This window comes from Medicago truncatula, chromosome 7 (genome assembly GCF_003473485.1).
Source record: "Medicago truncatula cultivar Jemalong A17 chromosome 7, MtrunA17r5.0-ANR, whole genome shotgun sequence".
In the NCBI taxonomy this organism is placed as follows: Eukaryota; Viridiplantae; Streptophyta; class Magnoliopsida; order Fabales; family Fabaceae; genus Medicago; species Medicago truncatula.
The window spans coordinates 22,565,219-22,572,126 of NC_053048.1; the positions used below are offsets into that span (position 1 = coordinate 22,565,219).

A 6,908-nucleotide genomic window follows, 5' to 3' on the forward strand; every position below is an offset into this window, starting at 1 on the left:
AGGAACATAAGAGAAACTGTCTTGAGAAATTAGGTCTAACATAACATTATAAGCTTTTAGTTTGGTTTGTGAAGGACTTGTTATTTAGATGAAACCAACGATCCCAAGGCTTCGTTTATTATTATTATCTTTCAAACGCTTGAAAACCCCCAACTTACAATTCTTTTCTCTTCTAATCATTTCCAAAGGTTAATTGAATTAAACTACTCCCTGTCGGAACGATACTCTTTTCATACTACTTCGGTAAGACCGTGCACTTGCGGTTTTATCTCATCAAGTTTTTGGCGCCGCTGCCGGGGAGTAAACTAATTTGATTAACTCTTTCTTTGTGATTAGAACTCTTTTCTCTTCCTCTTCTCTTCTACTTTTTTTCTTTGTATTACCACTAACTTCTTGGGTTCTCGATTTCTTATGCGAAGAAGTAAAAGTCTCGGAGAATTTATTCCTGAGATCGAAAGATATTTGCATAAGAAAAAGAGAGAGGCACAAAATAATACTGCTATGGCTGAACGCACTCTCAAAGAGTATGCTACTCCTTCAGTGGAAGAGCCACAAGCTATTATCGTGTACCCAACGGTTGAGGGTAACAACTTCGAGATCAAGCCTGCACTACTCAATTTGGTGCAGCAAAATCAGTTTTCTGGATCACCCACTGAGGATCCAAATCTCCATATTTCTTCCTTCCTTAGACTCAGTGGCACCATAGAAGAGAACCAAGAAGCCGTAAGACTTCATCTCTTTCCCTTTTCCTTAAGGGATAGAGCTAGCGCTTGGTTCCATTCCCTAGAAGTCGGTTCCATCACTTCATGGGACGATATGAGGCGAGCATTCCTTGCCCGATTTTTCCCCCCATCTAAAATCGCTAAACTAAGAGATCAAATCACGCGGTTCAATCAAAAAGATGGGGAGTCTCTCTATGATGCGTGAGAGCGTTTCAAGGAAATGCTGAGACTTTGTCCCCACCATGGCTTGGAAAAGTGGCTTATAGTCCACAGTTTTTATAATGGCTTGTCATATACCACTAAGATGTCTATTGATGCTGCTGCAGGCGGAGCTCTAATGAACAAAAATTATACGGAGGCTTATGCCTTGATTGAAGACATGGCTCAGAATCACTACCAATGGACCAACGAGAGAGCCGTCACCGCTTCTACTCCCTCTAAGAAAGAGGCAGGCATATACGAAGTCTCTGAATATAACCACCTTGCTGCTAAGGTTGAGGCATTGACCCAAAAATTTGAAAAACTTAATGTTAATGCTGTCACACCTTCTTCTACATCCCCTCCTTGTGAAATCTGTGGTATATCCGGTCATATCGGTGTTGATTGTCAGTTAGGTAGTGCTGCCAATATTGAGCAATTGAATTAGGCTCAATATAACCAAGGAACGAGGCAAAATCAAAATTTTTACAAAAATCCTCAAGGTTCCTATGGACAAGCAGCACCACCTGGCTATACAAACAACCAGAGAGTGGCTCAGAAATCAAGTTTGGAAATTTTGTTGGAAAATTGCATAGCTAATCAAAATAAAAATCTCCAAGAACTGAAAAACCAAACAGGATTTCTGAACGACTCTCTCCAAACTCACTACCAAGGTTGATTCTATCGCCACACACACCAAAATGCTTGAGACCCAAATCTCCCAAGTGGCCCAACAAGTGGCCACCTCTTCTCAAACACTAGGAGTCTTTCCCGGTCAACCCGAAACAAACCCCAAAGCTCATGTCAACGCCATTTCTTATGGGGGTAGTAAGCTGGAAGGGACAATTGCTAAAGCCAAAAGAATTAAGGGAGAGAGTGCTAGGCTTTTTGGTGAGAAAGATGAGAAACCGCTTGATAAGAACAAGGCCCTTAACCCATTAAGGCTTACTAAGCTCAACTTGGAGACTCAATTCGCTAAATTCTTAAACATACTTAAAACGATTTGCATTAAGATTCCCTTTGCTGAAGCTTTGTCTCGTATGCCTCTACACGCCAAGTTTTTAAAAGAAATTTTTTCAAAGAAAGAGGCTATAGATCACAAAGAGATAATAGCTTTAACTAGGGAAAGTAGTGCAATCGTCAAGAAGCAACCCCAAAAGCTTAGAGATCCAGGTAGTTTTGCCATCCCTTGTGTGATAGGGAAAGAAACCGTTGACAAAGCCTTGTGCGACTTAGGAGCTAGTGTTAGTCTGTTGCCTCTATCCCTCTTTAAGAAGATGGGAATAGGAGAATTGAAACCTACCGAGATGACATTAAAGTTAGCCGATCGTTCTGTTATCCCCATAGTTGGATATGTTGAAGACATCACCGTTAAGATAGAAGGGGTATATATCCCAACTGACTTTGTGGTTGTTGACATCGAGGAAGACCATGATTGCCCTATGATTCTAGGAAGACCCTTCCTCGCCACTGCGGGTGCTATAGTTGACGTTAAGAGCGGTAGGATAGTTTTTCAAGTGAGTGATGATATGGTAGGATTTGAGTTCGAAAATGTTAAGGAAGGTCCCGCCCTTTATTCTTGCAATATGGTCAAAGAACATGATGTGAAAGAACGCTTTTTAACGTCATCTACACAATACAATATCTTTGACCCTTTCTAATGAACACTTTCTTTAACGTCAAGCTAAAGACTATAAAGAAGCGCTTCGTGGGAGGCAACCCACGCATTTAACTGCTTTTGTTTTGTTTTGTTGTTTGTTTTTAATTATTTTGTAGGTAATTATCCGAGTATGATTCAAGAAAACAGAAAATTTTGAAGCCAATCTATCTAGAATCTTGGCACGGCCGTTCCAGACCTTGCCAAGCCAAAATCAACCACACATTCCAGGAAGTTGGCACGGCCCGTGCCAAGCTTAGCACGGCCCGTGCCAAGCTTAGCACGGCCGTGCCCGACCATCAGGTTTGCTTATACACATCTTTTGGCCTTCTTCTTCCTTCACTCTCAACCACAAACATCTCTCCACCTTCAAACTTCTCTCTAAAACCTCCATAACCACAAAACCCTAAACCTCCATTTCTACCCCAAAACCTCACCAATTCACAAAATTTCTCCACCCAATCAATCACAAACACCATTCCAATCATAAACCCCCATTTCGAAACAACTTTCATCCATCCAAACCAACATAACCCAAATTCGTAACCCTTCCTAACCTAACAAAAAAAAAAAAACCAGAAATTCTTCACCAACCTCCATAACCGAGCCCCTAAAACTCACTTAAACCTTCACCGCACCACTAAAGCAAGGTCAAGGTAATGGCTTCAAAGAGAAGTGGAAAAGAAGTTGGAAGCTCATCAGGGGGACCTCCTCCAAAGAAGAAAACACAAGCCAAGAATCATGGCATCACCTTTAGGGACAACAAGCAAAGAGATAGGTACAAAATTCTAATCTCTAAACCTTTACATCCTTGCAGGTATCCTGATAACCATGACTTGAATAAGCTAGGACTTAAGGACAATGTGGTTAATCTGCTAGAAAGGTTAGGATGGGTTGATATGCTGAGACCTATGAGAGGGTATGAGAATTTCACCTATGAATTTTTAAGTTCTATTGTTTTTACGAAAGATAGGTTGAATTTTGATAACCCTAACCATAGAGTTTCTTTCCGGCTTATGAATATTGATTATGAGATGTCTCTTCAACACTTCTGTGATGAGATGGGCTTCGCAAATGCGGGGTTCATTCACTACTCTTGGAATCAAGATTTAAAGCCGGTTGACTATCAACCCGCCGCCTTTTGGGAGCGAATTACAGGTCTTGACCAGTTTAACACATGTGCAAACAAAGCTAGCAACATTCACAACCCCGTTCTTAGGTACCTTCAACGGGTTATGGCTTGTACTATTTGGGGAAGGAGCGAATTAGGGAACACTAGGAGTGATGAACTATTCATGCTTTGGGCTATGCTGCACAACCACCCCGTTAACACTTGTTTTTACTTGCTTGACTACCTTTCCCATATAGGAAATAGGTCCGATAGTAGGGGAGAAATAGTAGTTGGTGGTATCATAACATACATAGCTAGGAAACTAGGCGTGAGTGAAGACCAAGGGATAAACAAGATTGAGGGAAACAATAGGCTAAACATAGAAACCCTTATCTCTATGAATTTCATAAAACCTCGAATCCCCTTTGTTTATACGCTCAAGCTCAATGTGCCAACTTTGATATTATTGCCTAACCCATCTCGGACTAACACCGAGGTGGAAGAAAATTTGTTGTATGTTAATGATGACCCACAGGTGCCCATAGAACAGCATAATGAAGACGTGGAAGGTGCACACCCGCACCAAGAAGAGGAAGGTGCACAATTGCACCATGACCATAATGACGGAGAAACAAATGAAAATGCAAGATGGGCATGGATGCATACCGAGGTCGAGAGGATAAGCACCGAGCAACAAAGGCAAGGTGTTGAATTAATGGGAATAAGGAATGATGTCCAACGGGGCAACCGCATATCCGAAGAAAATAACCAAATGCTTCGGAACATGATGCACCACTTTCACCTCCAAGGTCCTCCATATGGACCTCAATGATAAAAATGTGAGCTTTCCTCTTCCTCTCTTCCCTTCTTTCTCCTCCTCCTCCTCCTTCTTCTTCTTCTTCTTCTTCTTCTCGTTCCTCTCCTTCTCTTTTATTTTTCTACCTTGAATCATTGAGGACAATGCTTCTCCTAAGTGTGGGGGGAGCCTAATAAAGTGTCTTTAGTCGTAGTGTTTCCAAACTCCCTTGAACTTTATTCCTTTGTTTTGTTTTACTGTAAAAGGCATGAATAAGCAGCTTGTTTTTATTGTTTTATTATGACATAATTTTTTGTTGTCTCTTCAATGGTCATTTCTTGTACATGAAAATGATTTCTTGTGTTGTAAGTGTTCTTGCTATACCCACATCAAGTTTTATTGTGAAAATTCTCCAATGAGAAAAGCACCTAGTTGCAATCCTTGAGTAAGTGTATGAATAGGTATTTTAAGGAACACGTTCTAGCTTTAATGGTAACCTGGACCCTTAAAAATCTTCAGAGTAAAAGTAGTATAAGTTTGTGTGGGAATAATTCTAATGTGATGAAATGTGTAAACCAAAATGGGGCAGAAGAATATCACCAGCACGTGGAGGAAAGGATACCCCCTCTCTGACTTCCTAAATGTGGTGATGACTTCTCAAACAAATTGTGCTTAAATTAAACCCTCTAAAAAGAGGAACTTCCTAAGTGAAGTAAACAAGTTGTAGCACTACTTAGGGTGATCATAGAAACTTGGAGGAAAGGATACCCCCTCACGGACTTCCAATGTGAAATGATAGACCCTAGGCATCTACAAGCCCCCAAGTGTATAAGTTTATCAAAATCTATCTAAACTCTCCCACCTCTCTTATATGAAATGAAGAAAAGATTTTTCTCGGTCATCTTAGTGTTAAGGTTAGAACCTATTCCTCATAATATCTATCTTATACAGGAGCAAGAAAAGGGTTGGACTAAACACAAACACTCACTTAAGATTTGTTGTTGGGTTGAAAAAGTTTACAAAGAATGCTTGAAGTTGTGATTAGTGAACATTGACAATTGCTTTTCTAATTAAAGTTCTTTTCTTTTCCTTTATTTTTTTGTCATTTACCTTTATGCTTTCTCTCTTCTCCCCCATGTCTACGATGAACATGAGTGAGTAGACTTCTCCTTGTCTTGGGATTGTTGGATAAGTCTAAATGACATAATCCTAATCAAGCCAAGCTCTAAGCCTTAATCTTATGTAACCCTAATTTCTTATCTCAATTCACCGCTTTAACATGGATCAACCATTATCAAACTGTGGAAACGAAAGTGGAGGGTTTGATAATTGTTTATCCATCATTCCAAATATCAATTCATAAAACGAAAGTGGAGCTTTGATATTCGAACAAGTGAATTTAGACAAGGATTGCAAAGGCAGCGAAATAATCTTTGCAATCTTTGAGACATATAGTTTCGATCTTCAAGGGAACTAATAACAATCAAGTCAGCGAAATAGGCTTGGTTGTTAGAGGAACCAAAATCTAATAGTAATCAAGTCAGCAAAATAGGCTTGGTTGCTAGAGGAACATAAGAGAAACTGTCTTGAGAAATTAGGTCTAACATAACATTATAAGCTTTTAGTTTGGTTTGTGAAGGACTTGTTATTTAGATGAAACCAACGATCCCAAGGCTCCTTTTATTATTATTATCTTTCAAACGCTTGAAAACCCCCAACTTACAATTCTTTTCTCTTCTAATCATTTCCAAAGGTTAATTGAATTAAACTACTCCATGTCGGAACGATACTCTTTTCATACTACTTCGGTAAGACCGTGTACTTGAGGTTTTATCTCATCATCACGCCACCCATGTTGGAACAAAATCTGTTCAACATTACCCTTTGAGTTTTGATGATAACAAGTTATTAAAAATTAGCAATTGGATATGCTAATATTTGTTTAAGTGTGCAGGACCATAGACAAAACTTTAATATCTTTAATTCAAGCATAGGTTCTAGAAAAACAAAAGAGGCAATGGAAACTACAAAAAGGAAGCTTGTGTTGCAAGAAAGCGTCTGAAGAAAAGTGAATCTAAAGACAAGAGGTTCCGAAGAAGCTGACGTCATCAGAAGCACTCTTCTCATAAGCTGGTCACCAGAAGCTGACGTCATCAGAGGTTCTGAAGATCATCAGAAGCTAGAAGAATGGAAGCTTTAAATGTTGTTCAAATGTTTTAATCACGCCTATCATTGCAGAAGTATAGAAGCCTGATGCAACGGCTAATTCAGAGGAATTTGGAAAGCATTGGATGCTTATTCTTTGGAGAACGTTGGAAAAGGACAATAGTACAAGTGTACAACCACTACCTCCACTACTCTGTTTTTTGTCTGCAATAGTACAAGAACAACAGTTGTGACTACGCTGGTTATTCCTCTATACAT

The 6,908-nt window shown here is 39.6% G+C and overlaps 1 non-coding gene across 1 annotated transcript; it reads right to left on the minus strand.

The window, feature by feature from the left end:
- Window positions 1–864: 864 nt before the first annotated feature.
- LOC112418270 (small nucleolar RNA R71) lies at window positions 865–971 on the minus strand. The gene has a single exon (XR_003008523.1). It is a non-coding gene; the product is annotated as a small nucleolar RNA R71 (small nucleolar RNA).
- Window positions 972–6,908: the final 5,937 nt, after the last annotated feature.